The 17,485-nt window shown below is 42.2% G+C and overlaps 1 protein-coding gene across 1 annotated transcript in view; it reads right to left on the minus strand.

The window, feature by feature from the left end:
* LOC149260990 (uncharacterized) overlaps positions 1–17,485 on the minus strand; it is a 379,306-nt gene that overhangs the window by 153,347 nt on the left and 208,474 nt on the right. The gene's annotated exons all lie outside the window — the stretch shown is intronic.

Raw genomic sequence — 17,485 nt, forward strand, 5'->3', positions numbered from 1 at the left:
AAACACTTTAAAGGGCTCCAATCAAGAGTACAAAAGAATAAAGGTCAGGTTCTCATTATTTTAAACCAAGTTAAAGCTTGAACATAGATACTTGTCATTGTGTAGTTCAGATTTTGGCTACCAGTTGCGCTCTCTACTTTTTTTGAGCAAAAGAACTCTTAAGAAGGCATACAGCCCATATGTTGAAATTCTAGTGTAGCTAGGAGTAGAATAGTTTTTCACAATTGATCACTACTATTGATATAATCAGTTCCTTCATTATACTTTAATCAACAAGTAGCTATACATGAAAAACTTCAACCATTCAAATCTTCAACAAGAGCAGTAAATAGAGATCACAGTAGACAATAAACAATAAGAGACAAAAGACACAAAAATTAGGCTCACAGCCAGGACAAAACCCGCAAGGGGAAAACCCAAAATTCTTTCCATACGAGAGAGAGAGATTACGTCCATCAAAAGTACATCAACGTATTTCAACCACATCAATCTTCAATGAGCAACACAGTCAAGTCTGTCAATATAGATAGAAAGATCAGCTCCAAGTTCACTATATCAGTGTGCACATCAAAATTACATCCACATCAATCTTCAGTGAGAAACACAGTCATGTCTGTCAATATGGATAAGAAAGATCAGCTCCAAGTTCACTATATCAGTGTGCACAATAAGGCCTATTACCGCTCAAACTAGCAGGGGTCCTAGAAGGGGATCCTAAAGGGGCAACTGCTAGGTCAAGAGCAACAATGGAGCAGTAGCACAATGTCACTTCAACTAAAGCTCCCTACTCTTTATGGACGTTCACTGATGGGAAGAGACCCGGTATGAAGAGAATCACCTAGATAAATGGGTCAATAAAAGGAAAAGAGTCATCCCTGAAGAGGCCTATTCACAAGAGAGGCTCAATATATGGCTTGCTTTCTCAAAAAGCAAGATGAAAGTCTCTCTAAGAAGGGCCAAGAGAGTCTCCGGGGCTAGGTTTTGGGAATGAGACCTCTTAAGGAGGGACCTAATCCTAAAAACCCTCATGAATTACCTTCCAAAAGTTATGGGACCACACAAGACCAAGTGGACCCACAACTAGGTCAAGCGGATGAAATTGATCAATCAAGGGTATGCTTGACCTAATTGAGGAGGAGAAGGAGATCAAAGGAAGAATTTTCAACAATCTCAACACAATGATCTCAATGAGGACAATAGCCAAGAGAATCAAAGGGCAAGATTTGATCTCGGAGCCAGGGCTTGAAATACCCCAAGATCCCACCATCGGAATGGCTTCAAAATTGGAGGGCCCCTAGGAGACACAACAATGCAGTAGAGGCCAGGAGATCAACTTTTTTTCATGGGCAATTTGTGAGGAATGTGATGCCCTAGATCCCCTATGGAGGCTAGGCCTAGAAGAAATTGGGAAAGGTGATAAAGACTATGATTTATGGTGATCACCTATGGAAGATCAATGTCTATTCCCTTGGGAAAAATGGAGTTAAGAATATTCCAATGATTAGAATTGTTTCATTCAGTCAAGGAGGCCTCTAAAACAATTTCGCAGGCAATTAGGGCATGAGAAAAACTGCTTCAAGGTCTTTATACTTCAATGTGCAATATGTGATGACTTGTCAAGATAAAATTTCAAAGAAATATCTCTAGCAACATTCACTTATTCAAACATGGCCCATAACATGATGCAACGCTAATAAAAGAGAAATTTATACCCTTTCATCCAATAAAAGCAACAAAATTTTGGCCTAGTATAGCGAAAATCCCAATGTCATTTATGTGACATAGAAAAGAACGACAAAATAGCATTAAAAGAGCACTTACATGTGAGAACAAGTATATCCAATCATCATCAAATGCCAATATAGATACTCCAAGACAAAAATGAAGATATCCAACATCAAAATTCATCCATCCATCCAATTTCGTCCTCCAAAGAGAATAGCAAAAATGTCACAAGAGAATATGATCAATACAAGTGATGATGAGAGAATGAATCAACTCACCATCAATTTATACACATCCTAATGAATTCAATTTAACTAATTAGACCTAATTAAGCCTCTAGAATAAAATAATGTGCATAATAACACTAAATTTTGGTGACAAGCCCACCAAATAGCTCAATAATACATGAATAAGCCTCTCAAGAGGGTCGAATGATCAACTGAGTGAGTCGTTAGGCCTTTAAGGAGGCCTAACCAAGTCCAAAGGGTGCCATGATGTAAAAATGGACTCCCGAGTCCCAACATATTAGACAAGGGGTTGGCCCCTTGTTTTCCAAGCAAAAACCTGTAGTGCTCCTGATGAACTAGCCCTCCAAAACGTTCAATCTCCTAGCCCCTCCTGCGCTAGTGTTTCCTCAAGGCTTCCTCCAAATTTGAGTCCATTCCGACAGTGGAGTTGTGAGAAAAGCCAAGCCCTAACTCTAAGATCAAACTTTGACCTAGCATCCCCAAAGGCTAGTACCTTATTGGATCAATTCAACACCTTTAACCGAATATTCTTTCTTCGATCCTTTCCCCTACCTTGCCTAGGCTAAGGACACCATTGGTTGCTAAACTCCTTCCCCCTGACCTAAACTGGGTCCACTTGGTCCCGTGTGGTCCCATTCCTTTGAAGGACAATCTTCAAGAACCATCCGGGATACCAATTTCAAAAAGGATTTTAGGGATTGGGAAACTCCTCCACACGACATATCCCATAACCTAACCTTCAAATCCCCCCTTCCTTCTCCTAGAAGACATTGCACCTTTCTTAGAAAGAAAGCAAGCTCTATCTTTCAAACTCCTCTGGAAATGGATTAGTTGGGTCACTCCACACTCATTCATTGATTTATCCTTCATTGGTGACTCCATAATATACCGGGTTTCCTCTCGTCAGTGAAAATCCATAAATAGAAGGGAGCCTTAGCTGAGGTGACAGTGGGCTAAGTCTCCATTTGTTTCCCTTGGTCTAGCATTTGCCCTTTAGGGATCCCCTTTAGGTCTCCTGCTAGTTTGAGCAGTTACATTTTGGCGTTATTCTCAGGGACACAAAACATGTGTTTTGTTCCCCATAGACATATTGACATAACATTATTGGCGATTCCATTGGAAGAATGAAGCCCTAGTTCTTCATTGAACTTTAAGGTCGATGCTTGTAGGGTGAAGCAAGCATTTTTCCAGGCATCTTTAAATTCACCCTACCGACACCTACATATTTTTCATGCATATCTCAAATAGGTTGTCTTTCTTTGATAAATTTACCGCTTTTGACATTGCTAGCATCCCTGGGCACCTTAATCATGTTGCGAGAAGGATGTTACATGGGGTGCCCGTGTTTTATGGTGATCCACTCTCTGCAATTGACCATGTAGGAAGATTCAATAAACATACTTCAAAGGAGAAAGTGGTTCACCAAGATGTCCTTATGTTATTGTTCATGGGATCTCTTGGTGGTCACAACTCATGGTTTCATGATCATGAACCCAAGAGCATCTCATCTATTGAGGAGTTCGTTGAGTTAGTTCATGAACCCAAGAGTATACCGTGCATTAAGCATCCAAGAGGAAGCCGTCTTCGAGCATCATCAAGACATTGAGAATCTAAGTAATGAGCAAGAAGATGAGTCATCGTTGGGTCCGCATGGCGAGAAAGATGATTTTAAGAACACACGTGTTGGGAAGAAGTATATGGAAGGTGAAGTTGAGACTAACCTTACCTTTCTCAAGGATATTACTTCTAATGATTCTCCTTCTGAGAACCTTGAGGAAGTTGACCCCATTAACCCCTTGGAAGATGGCATTGAAGAATACTTTCACATTGAAAGCAAGAAATGGGAAGTTGTTCGTCCTCAATTTGATTGTGCTCCCATTTACAACACCGACAAGGAGGATGAAGATGAGATTGGTCTTCCCTTCCCCTCAGACACTATTTATGATGACATACCCATTGATACCCTTGGGAGGGAGAATCTTCATTTTCCTTTGCATAAAGAGGGGCAGTTGGAAGTGATAAATTTTCCTTTTAGGAGAGACTCAATCTTTGATACTAAAGAAATTAATAAGGCTCCCACCTCTAATGAGTATGATTCTATGTTCAAATCACTTGAGCCTTTAGATTATGATTTTGGTAAGGCAAAACCTACTAAATACAATACTTCTTCCTCCCTTTTTCTTATTGTTCATCATCTTGAGTCTTCATCAAGTGACTCCCTCACCCCTGGTCATATGATCTCAAATAACTGTGAGCCCTTCCCCCCTCCCGAGTATAGTGTCAAGGAAAATCCCTTCATTGATTATACTTTTCCTCCTTGGATGCACCCTCAGAGTTTTGATCACTCCATAGTCTCCCGTCTCTAATGTAATCATCATGTGCAACCTACTTGTGTTTCTCCATCTCGTCGGCCTCCCTTTCCTACCAATCATAACTCGATAAAGGCCATAAGTCACAACATGAATAATAAGGGCAATGGTGGAAGTGATATGTCATAGATTGACATCCATCAAAAGTTTATGAGCTTGGTTGTTGACATCACTATATTTTGGTTGCAAGAGAAGATCTCATGGACTGGATTACATCATTTTCTTACCACTTCTCACATAATCATCCATGTGTGGGCATCATATTTTCCCACCTCCCACCCACAACATCCTCCATGTGTTTGGGTTTGCATTCGCTTTGGGATTTGTTGCATGAGTAATCATATAGGCAGGCATATTTATATTGACTTGATGATATGTTGGTTGCACTAGCTTTATGATTACACTTAATAATAACTTCGTCATATGCATGTTAGGGTTGGACACATTGCATGTTCATTTTGCATTAGAATTAACATCATATGATATTTCTCATGATAGATAGATGCACATTTGTATATTTTATTTTATGTTGATTTTATGGCCTAACATATAGCATGTGCGATCATGAGATGTCGCAAAAGCATGCTGCCTCGTGTCTTTCAACTATTATATGTGTAGGTGACAAGTCTACAGTAACCAAGAGATTGTTAGAATTCTCATGACCTCCAGTTCGAGTAAGCTTCACCCACTTCTTCGAGAGATCAGAGAAAATTTTTCCAAGATGGTCCTCAGACGACAACCCCTAGCTATCTAATTCTGCCATTTCTCTGCCAACTAAGCCAGCCATGCGGTCCCTCACCCAACTGCCATGATCATATGTTTGAAGGTGGGCCTCCCGAACCTAAAGGAATGCCTTGTCATTTGGTAATTGAGTATTATGGTTTGCTTATCATGGACTCTTCTAGGCACGGATTAATGGGGGAATTCGACGGAAAGAATGGGCTAGGTTTGTGCTCTTGTCCCCTAGACCCCTTTTGGATATTAACCTTGGATTCTAGTCCCATGGAATCTCTTTTACTAACCATTTTCCTATAGAAATGGTATTTCATGGGAAGCCCTTATTTTGGTTGTGTGGTCCCGCACCCTTATCTGCATATATTGCCACCATTCCACTCATTATTACCCCAATCATCATTTCTCCTAGATGATCCTCAGCCAGCATCCAGCAACCCCTCGCAGCCACCAGATAGCTCGACGCGCCATTATCTCCGCCACTTGAGCCAACCATGTGGCCACTCGCCCACTTGTTATGATTGTATGTTTGAAGGTGGGCATCCCAACCCCGAAAGTATGACTTTTCATTGGTATAATTAAGTAATTTTCCTTACTTGTCATGGGCTATTTTGGGCATGGATTAGTAAGGGGGGTTTGGCAGAAAGAGTCGGTTAGGTTTGCACTCTTGTCTCCACTGCTCGATTTCATGGTTATCCTTGTATCCTAGTCCCGTGGGATCACCTTTTCCTGGCCATTACCTTTAGGGTTCCTAATCTTTGGTTGCATGGCCTCGCTTCCCGACACCACATACATCGTTCTCTTCCACTCATCTTAGCCTCATTCATCTCTTTTGCCATCCAGGTCTACATAGGGTTACCCCCCCCTTTGTCGACACCTTGGGCCGAGCTGGGAACGATGCCACAAAGGTTGATGCATCCAAAAACAAAAGAAAAAGCATAATTTGGTCACTCTCAACAAAATATGTACAACAAAATGCTAAAGATGGCTGGGACATATAAATTTAGCACATGGACAAAAATCAAACATGAACTCCACCCCTTAATCATGGCCATCACCCTGGTTCTTATGGGCCCTACCGCCCCACCTTAAGGGGGTATCCACTATTACATATTACACATCATGCTCTCATCCCCTGGAGCCCCAAGCTGTTTTGAAGAAAAATCAATCAAAGGAAAAAGCATATGAAAAAGGGTGGAAAAACAAAGGCCAGATACTCATGTACCATGATTTTCTCCATCCTACACTCACATGCCCAAGTGTGGGCTTCCCTTATTATAGATACCCTTGTACCATGACATGTGGTCTGGATGATTCCCTTGATCCCCACTCTGTTCCATTACTATATCATTTGCCACCTACCACTTGAGGGATGTACGATGGACATGTCACACCCTTTAAAGATTGAAACCACCTAATAGGGTCCTTGCTTAACCCCTTATTGAGTTTGGAGACACTTGTACATGCCAAAGCCCACTATGGAAGGGCATGCCACCATGAAGTGCCTCGCTGATTCCACGACTTGTAAGCTCTTTTACTTGATTATTCTAATAATTTCTTGTATTGCAAGGCGAGGGGACGCATTGGATCTTATGCAGGATTGTAGGTGGGTCTCCATTTGGGGCTTGGTCTCCCTATATGTGTTCCTACCCCTCTGGAGGGCCACATTGGTGCTTATAGGGTGAATGTTGAGAGCCATAGGCCTCCACCATAGCAGAAAGTACTTCATCCATTCCCAACACCACTTATTAATTGCTCATGTTCCACCTTTTTAGGTGAGGAAGATGCACCTCGTTCACCATGCCCAGTCGGCTCCACACTTGCACCATTCACTTGGCAAATGTTCCAGGGTCCAGAGGATATCTTCCGCTGCAGACAGAGGACTTATGTCATCATCCTAGCCCTTATAGATGGTCTACAAGCACTTTCGATCCACTTGGAGACCCATGAGGATGTCTTTGTGCCCCCCACACCCACTTGGCAGCACCACATGTTATTGCTTGGAAAATGAAGGGCCAACCCTTTGTCCACTATGTTTAGAGTCCAATTCTACATCATGGCACCCTTTGGACTTCATTGGTGTTAAAATTGGCAACTAGGGCCAAACTCCATGTGGGTCATCTTATCAATGGCCGCTGATATTTTTCTTGGACCCCTCTCATCGAGAGGTGTAGGATTGATCTAAAGATCATCCAATTCCGATAAGTATTCATGCACATATGAATTTATTTGTGGTATGGGACAATTCGTCAAGGTCGGCCAACAACCAAATAAACCCCACATGTGCTTAACGTTTTAGTATAAATAGAGGTGGCCTTCAAGTCATTTCTACACACTTGGGATCTCTTCCTCTCTACTTGTCTTTGGGTTTTAGTAGGAGCAGAGATCCTATAGGACAACGCTGCCCTAATGGAGAAAGGATCTACACTACCCTAACGAAGAATCCCTAGACGCAGGAAGGAAGGGAGATCTAGCATGGTGAAGGAAGCCTAAACAACAAACTCTAACGCAGCCTATCATACCCTCATATATACACTGTTCTGGAAGGGTTTGGGGCAGCCCTTAGAAGCAACAAAAAGAATACCCTAACAGCAGTAAGGAAGCTTCCGTACACTGCCTTAATACGCAACCCTAGCCACATGTTCTAGCCGTAGCCGCAGGCAAGGGAGAGAATTGGCCGCAGTCAAAGGAGAGCTCTAACAGCATTAAGGAGGAGATAATCCACATTCCAATTAGGTGCCCTAGTCGCAGTCTAAGGAGGCCTAATGAATAACAAAAAAAGGCCCTAATCTGCTGTCCAATAAGGTGCCCTAGCCACAGTCTAAGGAGGCCTAACGAACAACAAACAAAGGCCCTAATCCGCAGTCTAATCAAGGATATCTAGCTGCTGTTTTGTCTACAATATGTAGCCCTTATCAACAACACAAGGAGGCCTAATGTATGCTGTAGGTGAACGTTGAAGTTTCTAATTTTCCTTAGTTAGAAACCCTTCATGCACTTTTTCTGATTTATTCCTACCTACTTGTTATTTTTTCTTTAACAATTTATTTACAAAGTAAATACGGAAAATAAACACCAGTGCATGCTCAACATATTACCGATCAGCAACTAAAAGAAACAAGAACAAACACAACACATGACACCATTATTTTTGGACCAATGTCCCCGGAAAAACCCAATGCGAGAAAACCGGTGCAGCGATCTGAGGGTTTTCTTATTAAGCAATATCAGAGTACAATCTGGGTGCCGAAACTGGCCTGCCCAACAGAGAATTTCCTTAGCAACTATACCTCACAATTTGAGAGAAATCTCTTGGCTGAAAACCCTTCCGGCAACTCCTCAGCACAAGCGTCTGCCCAAACTAGACTGCGTCAGCCCCTCTCATTGGCCCTACGTCAGCGCCAAGAGGCCCTGCGTCAGCTCGAAGAGGCCCTGCGTCAGCTGCGCTGGCCCCTCTGGTGCTCTGCGCAGCACTTGGCTGCCTTTGCGTGGCCCTGCATGAGCCCTTGCTGGCTCTGCGTCACCCTCCTTGGCTGTTGCGCTTCTCTCCCGGCACAGTCTTTGCCTTCTCTGTTTCTCTGCACTCAATGCCCCTCAACTGCTCTCCCTATCCCTAATTCTATCTCTCTTAGCAAACCTCGCTCTAGAGAATAGAATGACTAATCATCTGGTGTGTTCTCCAGACTACGAAGTTCAATGCTCCGTCTAGTCTAACCTAGTCTCTTACCCTGTGTAGTGCCATGACTGTCCTCTACTTCCCTCCTGGAAGTTCTCTGTTCGACTCCTCTCAGTCTCTACTTCCCTTCTCGAAGTTCTCTTCTAGACTCCCTCTGAGTCCTGATTTCCCTCCCGGAAATCCTTCTGCCGCTTGTTGAGATGCCCCCTACTCTGATCGTCTTGTGCAACTACACTGCTGATCCAGGTTCCTCAGCTAGAAACCCTTGGTAACAACTCCTCTGGCCTTGCTCTGTCAAGTACTGTTTTGACTACAGTACCTCACCAGCTCCACTATGCAATATTTTTGCAGCCTTCTAGACTCCAGCAACTGCCTCTCTGTTAACTATGTTAGCCCCTCTCTGCCTCACGCTGGCTCTGCGTCACCCCAGATGGGTATGCGTCAACCCTGGGATGCCCTAAGTCAACCCTCTACGTCAGCAACGCTGGCCTCTCTAAGGCTCTGCGTAGCTCCCAACTTCTTTTGCGTGGCTCTGATTGCCTCTGGTCACACTTCCTAGCTTCTGCACTGCTAGAAACAACTTCTGTCAAATTGAGACAATTGTTTTCTGTTGTTATTGCTTCGCTCGGCTGATGTCTCTTGGTCCTCTTGTGATCTGCAATCACGCTCTGATACCATGTTGAAGTTTCTAATTTTCCTTAGTTAGAAACCCTTCATGCACTTTTTCTGATTTATTCCTACCTACTTGTTATTTTTTCTTTAACAAGTTATTTACAAAGTAAATGTTGAAAATAAACACCAGTGCATGCTCAACATATTACAGATCAACAACTAAAAGAAACAAGAACAAACACACCACATGACACCATTATTTTTGGACCAATGTCCCCGGAAAAAACCCAATGTGGGAAAACCAGTGCAACTATCTGAGGGTTTCTTATTAAGCAATATCAGAGTACAATCTGGGTGCCAAAACTGGCCTACCCAACAAAGAATTTCCTTAGCAACTATACCTCACAATTTGAGAGAATTCTCCTGGTTGAAACCCCAAGAAACCCTTCCAGTAGCTCCTCAGCACAAAACTGCTCTGCAACCCCAGTGTCTGCCCAAACTGGACTGCGTCAGCCCCTCTTTGTCTCACGTTGGCCCTGCATCAGCCTTTCTAGGCTTGCGACAACCCTAGGAGGCCCTGCGTTAGCTCTGGGAGCCTCTGTGTCAACTGCGCCAGTCCCTCTGGTGCTTTGCACAGCACTTGGCTACCTCTGGGTGGCCCTACGTGAGCCCTTGTTGGCTCTGTGTCACCCTACTTGGCTACCGCGCTGCTCTCCCAGCACAATCTCTGCCTTCTCTGTTTCTCTGTACTCAATGCCCCTCAGCTGCTCTCCCGATCACTAATTCCATCTCTCTTAGCAAACCCCGCTCTAGAGAATAGAACAATTGATCATTTGGTGTGTTCTCCAAGTGACCATCAAGCCTCCTCTTATACTTTCCCGGTTGACGTTTCAAAGGCCAAGATTAAGTCCCTAATCAACGGCTAATATTAGATCTGGCTTGATCCATGTCTTTTGGACCACTCTAACACAAATTCATATTAATACACATTAATATTTTATTTTCCCTAAGTTTAGACTTAGGGACTCCATTAAAAATATTAATTATTTTAATATCTCCTGATCTGTTTAGACTCTGCCCAAACGCTTTCTGGGTATTGGATATATCATGTGCTCCAACCTCTCCACCAAATTTCGTGGCTAGAGCACATCCGATGCTACCCCAAATCAATAGTGACAGCATATCTAAGCACTGTAGGTGCCTAAGTGTGTAGGAGATGACAACATGGACCAAGTGTTGTAGGTTCCTAGGTGTGTTGTAGGTGACAACATAGTGTTGTAGATAAAACAGTTACAAGGCATGAGTTAAGGACTGGGAATTCACTGTCATAAAGAAGAAACAGTGAAGTCTGTTCTCTAGGTTGTATGTTATCTAGTGAACACATGACAGAGACATCTTCAGTATGATGTATGGCATGTCAGATATATACATGTTGTAATAAATGGAGGACAGTCTTGTGGAAGGTAGTGATAGCCTTCCCTTGAGGACAATTGCAGACAAAACAAGGCAGACATTGTGACTGTTAGTTGACTGCACTTTGAAGGAGTCTAGCTGCTCTGCTAGGCTGTAAGCCGAAGCAAGCAGCTAAGACTAGTGAGTGTAAAGAAGCATATTGGATGAAGTAATGAATGCAACATTGGGTGCAGATCTGTGATGAGAGCAGCGCAGTGATTATAGCAGCTCAGTGACAGGGGCAACAACATGAAGTGCACAGCATGGTCATTAGGTCCAGCACTGTGATGATGGGTGAAGCATGGCGCAGCATGATGACGAGATGCAACACAATTCTTCACCTTCATCGTGCAACATGATGACGAGATGCAACACAATTCTTCACCTTAGAGAATCAGTTGAAGCAACTTGTCTTCAACTGATCTCATGTATCATCTGCTTAGAGATGATCTATGCTCTTATCGAGATAAGTCAAGTGTTGACTTCTGTTGTAAATGTACTCTCTCTCTCTCTCTGCTGAACTATAGAAGAACATATAAGAAGAATTGATCAAGGGTTTCCCCACATTGGGGTTTGTCCCTGGCTAGTGCCACATCTTGTGTCCTCTTGTCTTGGCTTGTCTTCTGCGCTTTATGTTTATGTTCTATCTGCAGTGTACTTTAATGATGATGTGATTGCTAATCTAGAAAAGATATTAAGCTAACTGTGAAAATTGAATTAAATTGCTCTAAGCATAGAACATACCTAAACTTAACAATTAGTCCTCCTCAAAGGCCCAAAGTCTCGCCATATTGATCATTTGTCCCTCTTTAGAGCCTTATTTTTATGTTATTGAGCTATTTTGGTGGACTTGTCACCAAAAGTATTGTTATTGTGCACATTATTTTATTTTAGGGGCATTTTTAGTCCAAATTAGGCCATTCGAATCCCTTATAGGATTGTATAAATAGAAGAGAGGCATTCTCTCACATGCATCATCACTTGGATTGGGTGATTATCTCTTGTGAGATTTTCGTTGTCCCTTTTGGAGGATGAATTTGGATGATAAGTATGAATTATTTATTTTTGTCACATGAATGTTGCTCGAAATTTTGCTATACAAGTCTGAAATTTACTGCTTTTCTATACGAATTGGTGGAAATTGTGATATTTTATAGCATTGCATCATCTCATGGGCCATGTATCGATGGGTGAATGTTCCTAGAGATAATTTCTGTTAACTACATCTCGACAAGTCATCAATTATTGCAAATCGAAGTATAAAGTCCTTGAAGCAGCTGCTCTCATGCCCTAATGTCATGCAAAGTTGTTTGAAGGCCTCCTTGATTGGGTGAATTTTTTCCAAACCATAAATTCTCCTTGACTCCATCTCTCCCAAAGGACAAGGCGTGATCACTTCCAACACATAATTCTCCCACCTCCCTCTCTCTTTCTAGGCCTAACCTCCATAGGTCATCTAGGGCATCAATTATCTCAAAAGACTTCGATCCCTCGTCCTCTACTGCGCTGGGGTTTTCCCTGGAGGCTCACTAAATTTCACAAAATTCCAAAATTGGTATCTCAAGATATTGCAAGCCCTAGGCCAAGGATCGTCTCTTGCCCTAGGTTTCATTTGGCTAGCGACCTCATTTGGATCATTGCACTTTATTCCAAGAAAATTTGTCCACCTATCCTCTTCTCTTCCACAAATAGGTAAAGCCCCTCTTTGAGTGATCAATTCCACTTCCTTGACCTAATTCTGCGTCCACTTGGTCTCGTGTGGTCCCGCAACCTAACAATTCCAATTCCACAAAGATCATACAACGACAAATTCTCCATAGGGATTTCAGGGCCTAGGAATCATATTTACAATACCTATTCCCAAACCATAGCCTCAAGAATCCTTTAGCCCTTCCTAGAGAGCCTGTAACCTTGCTTCCCGAGCAAGAAAGCCATACAATTGAGCCTCTCTTGTGAATAGGCCTTAGGAATCACTCCTTACCCTCTTATTGCTTTATTCATGTAGCTTCCTTCTGGGCCATTGACCGAAGTCTAAATTGTCTGGCTGATACCCTAGATGGGGCAACATCTACTTCCCTCCATAATTGACAATGACACATTAAACTGGGAAGATGTGTAGTGAACACCATTCATAGACCCTTCATTTCTAATTATGAAGACCATTAGCCTGTTTTCGAAGATGACAAAGACATAAACAACTTCCTTCAAAATCATGAAGAACCCCTCAAAATAACAAGAGACATAATCAACGAGCAACATTTCGATAGGAATGATCATAGCATGACCAAGCCCAATAATCAAGAATCACCTGACCCATTGGAACTCAACTTTGGATTCGAAACCTCTCCTCAAATAATTAAGATCGAGAAGGGCTTATCTAAAGAAGAAAGGGATGAACTTGAAAAATTGCCAAGGGAATTCAAGGATTGCTTGGTCTTACAATGATCTAAAACCCTATATCCCCGAGATTATTCAACATAACATTCCTCTCAAGGAAAGGGCAGATCCTATTAGGAAAAAGTTCAGACAAATAAAACCTAAACTCACCCCCTTGGTCAAAGAAGAACTCCAAAGGATGGTTGATGCTGGAATCATTAATCCCATACGACACTCATCCTAGATTTCGAACCCTATGGTCACTTGCAAGAAGACTAGAAACATTAGGATGTGCATTGATTTTAGGGATCTCAATTGAGTGTGCTTGAAGGATAATTACCAGTTGCCTAACATGGAGAACCTATTGCAAAGAATAACTGGGTCACAAATGATGTCATTTTTGGATGGGTTTTCTGGGTACAACCAAGTCGTTATAAAAGAGGAAGATCATCTGAAAACTACTTTCACTATGCCATGGGGAACATACATGTATCTTAGGATGCCCTTTGGTCTACTCATTGTCGGATCCACTTTTCAAAGGGCCATGGATTTTGCTTTCAAGGACCTCATTAGGAAGATCATGGAAATCTACCAAGATGATTTGATCATTTCTTCCAAGGAAAGAAAAGACCATTGTAAACAGTTGAGGAAAGTATTCGAGAAATGTAAACAATACAACATATCCCTCAACCCTAAGAAATCAGTATTTGGTGTTTACAAAGGTAAATTTCTTGGGCATGTGGTCTCCAAAGATGGGATTAGCATTGACCCTGAAAGGATCCAGGTAATCAAAGATATCCTTTCCCCAGAGGACCAAGGTGCCCTAAGGTCTTTCTTCAGCAAAATCAACTTTGTGAAAAGTTTTATACCATTTTTTCGGAGATCGTCAAACCCATGAATGACCTCCTAAAGAAAGGTACTCCTTACATATGGAACCATACAACGAATAGTGCCTTTGAAGGAATCAAAGAAAGAATCGCCTCTACCCCTGTCCTTGCCAACCCTGACTACTAAGGATTTCATCATTTATTCTTTTGCCTCTAGAGATACTACTGCTAGTGTACTTATGCAAAAGGAATATGAAGTGATAGAAAGGACCATAGCATTCATGACTAAACCACTTCGTGATGGTGAGACAATCACTGAAAAACAAGCTTATGCCCTTGTCAAGTCTCTCAAGTACTTTAGAGCGTATGTGGGATACAACAAGATATATGCATATGTCCCCTACCCTGATGTAAAAGATGTGTCATTGTAAATTGATTTCCTAAGGTCCAATAGGCAGTAGGTATCCAAAATCCAGGAATATGACCTTGATATCCATCCCATCAAAATCATGAAAGGTCAAGGCTTAGCTGAGATGCTAATTGAAAGCAACAATGAAGCCATTAAAGAAGGGGAAGAAGAACAAGTATGTGCCACTTCTATTGAAATTGAAGAGGATGATAGGTATAAGAGCATTATTTATCATTTGCACAACCTACCATCCCCTCCTCACCTAGTTGATCACAAAAGAAGAGCCCTAAGATTGAAAGCATCTAAGTTCTGCTTAACCCAAAATGGCCTAGGTTGGATGAGTCTTGACGAAGTGATCCTTCGATGTGTAAGGAGGAATCTGAGAAAAGAATGAGAGAATTCCACGCCAACTTTTGTGGGGGACATTACGCCGCCTGAACCACTAATCACAAGATCTTGAGGGTTGGTTACTATTGGCCCACCATCTTCGCTAACACATTGAACTTTGTAAAAATATGCCAACCATGTCGATTATTTGTTGGAAAACAACAACTAACTGCCACGCCTTTAAGAAATGTTGCTGTGGATTCAATGATAACTCGAGCCATGATTTTATTGGTGAATTCAAGGATAACTCGAGCCATGGGTACAGGTGGATTCTCACGACTACTGACTATTTCACCAAATGGGTTGAGCCTATACCCACCAAGAAAGAAACTGACCAGGGAGTTATAGATTTCCTTTAGGTAAAAATTATTACCAGGTTTGGTGTTCCGACCAAGATTGTTACTAAAACTGCTAAGGCAATTGATTCCATGGCTTTAACATCCCTGTGTGACAAATATGGTATAATACTGTCACATGATTTTATTGGTGAATTCAAGGATAACTCGAGCCATGGGTACAAGTGGATTCTCACGGCTATTGACTGTTTCACCAAATGGGTTGAGGCTATACTCACCAAGAAAGAAACTAACCAGGTAGTTATAGATTTCCTTTAGGTAAAACTTATTACCAGGTTTGGCGTTCCCGCCAAGATTGTTACTAACACTGCTAAGGCATTTGATTCCATGGCTTTAACATCCCTGTGTAATAAATATAGTATAATACTGTCACATTCATCTAACTATTATCCTCAAGGAAATAGCCACACCGAGTCAAGCAATAAGAACCTCATAAAGATAATCAGGCGAACTATTGGGTAACATAAGAGGGATTGGGATAGCAAGATTAAGTATGCCCTTTCGACTAACCGAACAACTGTGAAGGCATCAACCAGATTTAGCCCATTTCAATTAGTCTATGGTTTTGAGGCCAAATTGTTTGTCCAACTCTAGTTGCCCACCCTTAAATGCTTGAAAGCTTTCCCCGGTCAACAAGATGCCATGCAAGCCCGTATCAAGCAAATAATTGAGGCTAATGAAAATAGAAGAAAATCCCTTGATCAGCTTGGTTAGAATGAAAGTTGCTTTTGGCAAACATGTACGAAACAAAGCCTTCAAATTCGGTGACCTTGTGCTTTTGTGGGATAAGAGAAGGGAGAAGCCTGACATGCACAAGAAATGGGACAACCTATGGGTAGGCTCGTTCAGGATAGCTGATATAGCAAGAATAAACTCTTAACATTTAGAAACTCCTGACAGGGAGTCCATTCCGTTTACCGTGAATGGGCAACTCCTGAAAGAGTACTACCCTAAGGGCACTTGACATTGTACCATATGCATGTTAGAGTAGGATGCATTGCATGCTTATTTTCTCATTAGAACTAACATCATATGATATTTCTCATGATAGATTAGTTGCATTTAGATTAAATTTTCATTTTACTTTCTTGTTGATTTTTACGACCTAATACCAAGGATAGGTGATCATAAGCCCACGAAAACATGTTGCCCTGTGTGCTTCGTCCATAATATGTGCATGTAACAGGTCTGCAATACCAAGAGATTGTTGGTGTTTTCATGACCTCCCATTCAAGTAGCTTCGCACACATTCCTGAGAGATCATGTCTCAGTGGGAGCCAAATGCTAAGCACCACCTATGGGTAGTGTATATAGGAGAAACATTTTCTCCTAGATGGTCCTTAGCCGGCAGCCAACAACCCCTTGGAACCACCAGATAGCTCGATGTGCCATTATCTCTGCCACCTAAGCCAACCATGTGGTCCCTCACCCACTTGTTATGACTGTATGTTTGAAGGTGGGCCTCCCAATCCCAAAGGTATGACTTTTCATTGGTATAGTTAAGTAATTTTCCTTACTTGTCATGGGTACTTTTGGCCATGGATTGGTGGGAGGATTCAACAGAAAGAGTGGGTTAGGTTTGCACTCTTGTCTCCACTACCCGATTTTGTGGTTATCTTTGTATCCTCGTCCTATGGGATCCTCTTTCATTGGAGATTAGCTTCAGGGTTGGCACTACATAGGAAATCTCGATCTTTGGTTGTGTGGTCCCGCTTCTGACACCACATACATCACCCCCTTCCACTCATTTAAGCCCCATTCATCTCTTTTCCCATTCAGGTCCACATGTGTCCACCAGGTCCACATAGGGTAAGCCTCCCCCTCCCTCTATCCACACCTTGGTTCAGGCCTGGAATGATTCCCCAAAGGTTGATACAACAAAAAGAAAAGAAAAAGCATGATTCGGCCTCTCAACAAGAAATATACCACAAAATACAAAAGATGGTCAGGACATACAAATTTGGCACATGAGAAAAAGCCAAACATGAGCTCTACCCCTTATACATGGCCATCACCCTGGTTCCTATGGGCACTAGATGATCACCTCCATCATTAAGGAACCCATGATTGTCCCAACTCCTGGTGGGCGATGAATCGCCCCACCTTAAGGGGGTATCCACTGCTACATATTACACATCATGCTCTCATCCCCTGGAGCCCCGAGCAGTTATGAAGAAAAATCAATCAAAGGCAAAAGGAATATGTAGAGGGTGGAAAAAAAAAGGTCACGGTAACTCATGTACCACGATTTTCTCCCTCCTACACTAACATGCCCAAGTGTGCGCTTCCCTTGTTATAGCTACCCTTGTACATGGC

Source organism: Pinus tabuliformis, chromosome 6 (assembly GCF_031772625.1).
Source record: "Pinus tabuliformis cultivar Carrire ecotype Pingquan chromosome 6, CPIR1, whole genome shotgun sequence".
Lineage (NCBI taxonomy): Eukaryota > Viridiplantae > Streptophyta > Pinopsida > Pinales > Pinaceae > Pinus > Pinus tabuliformis.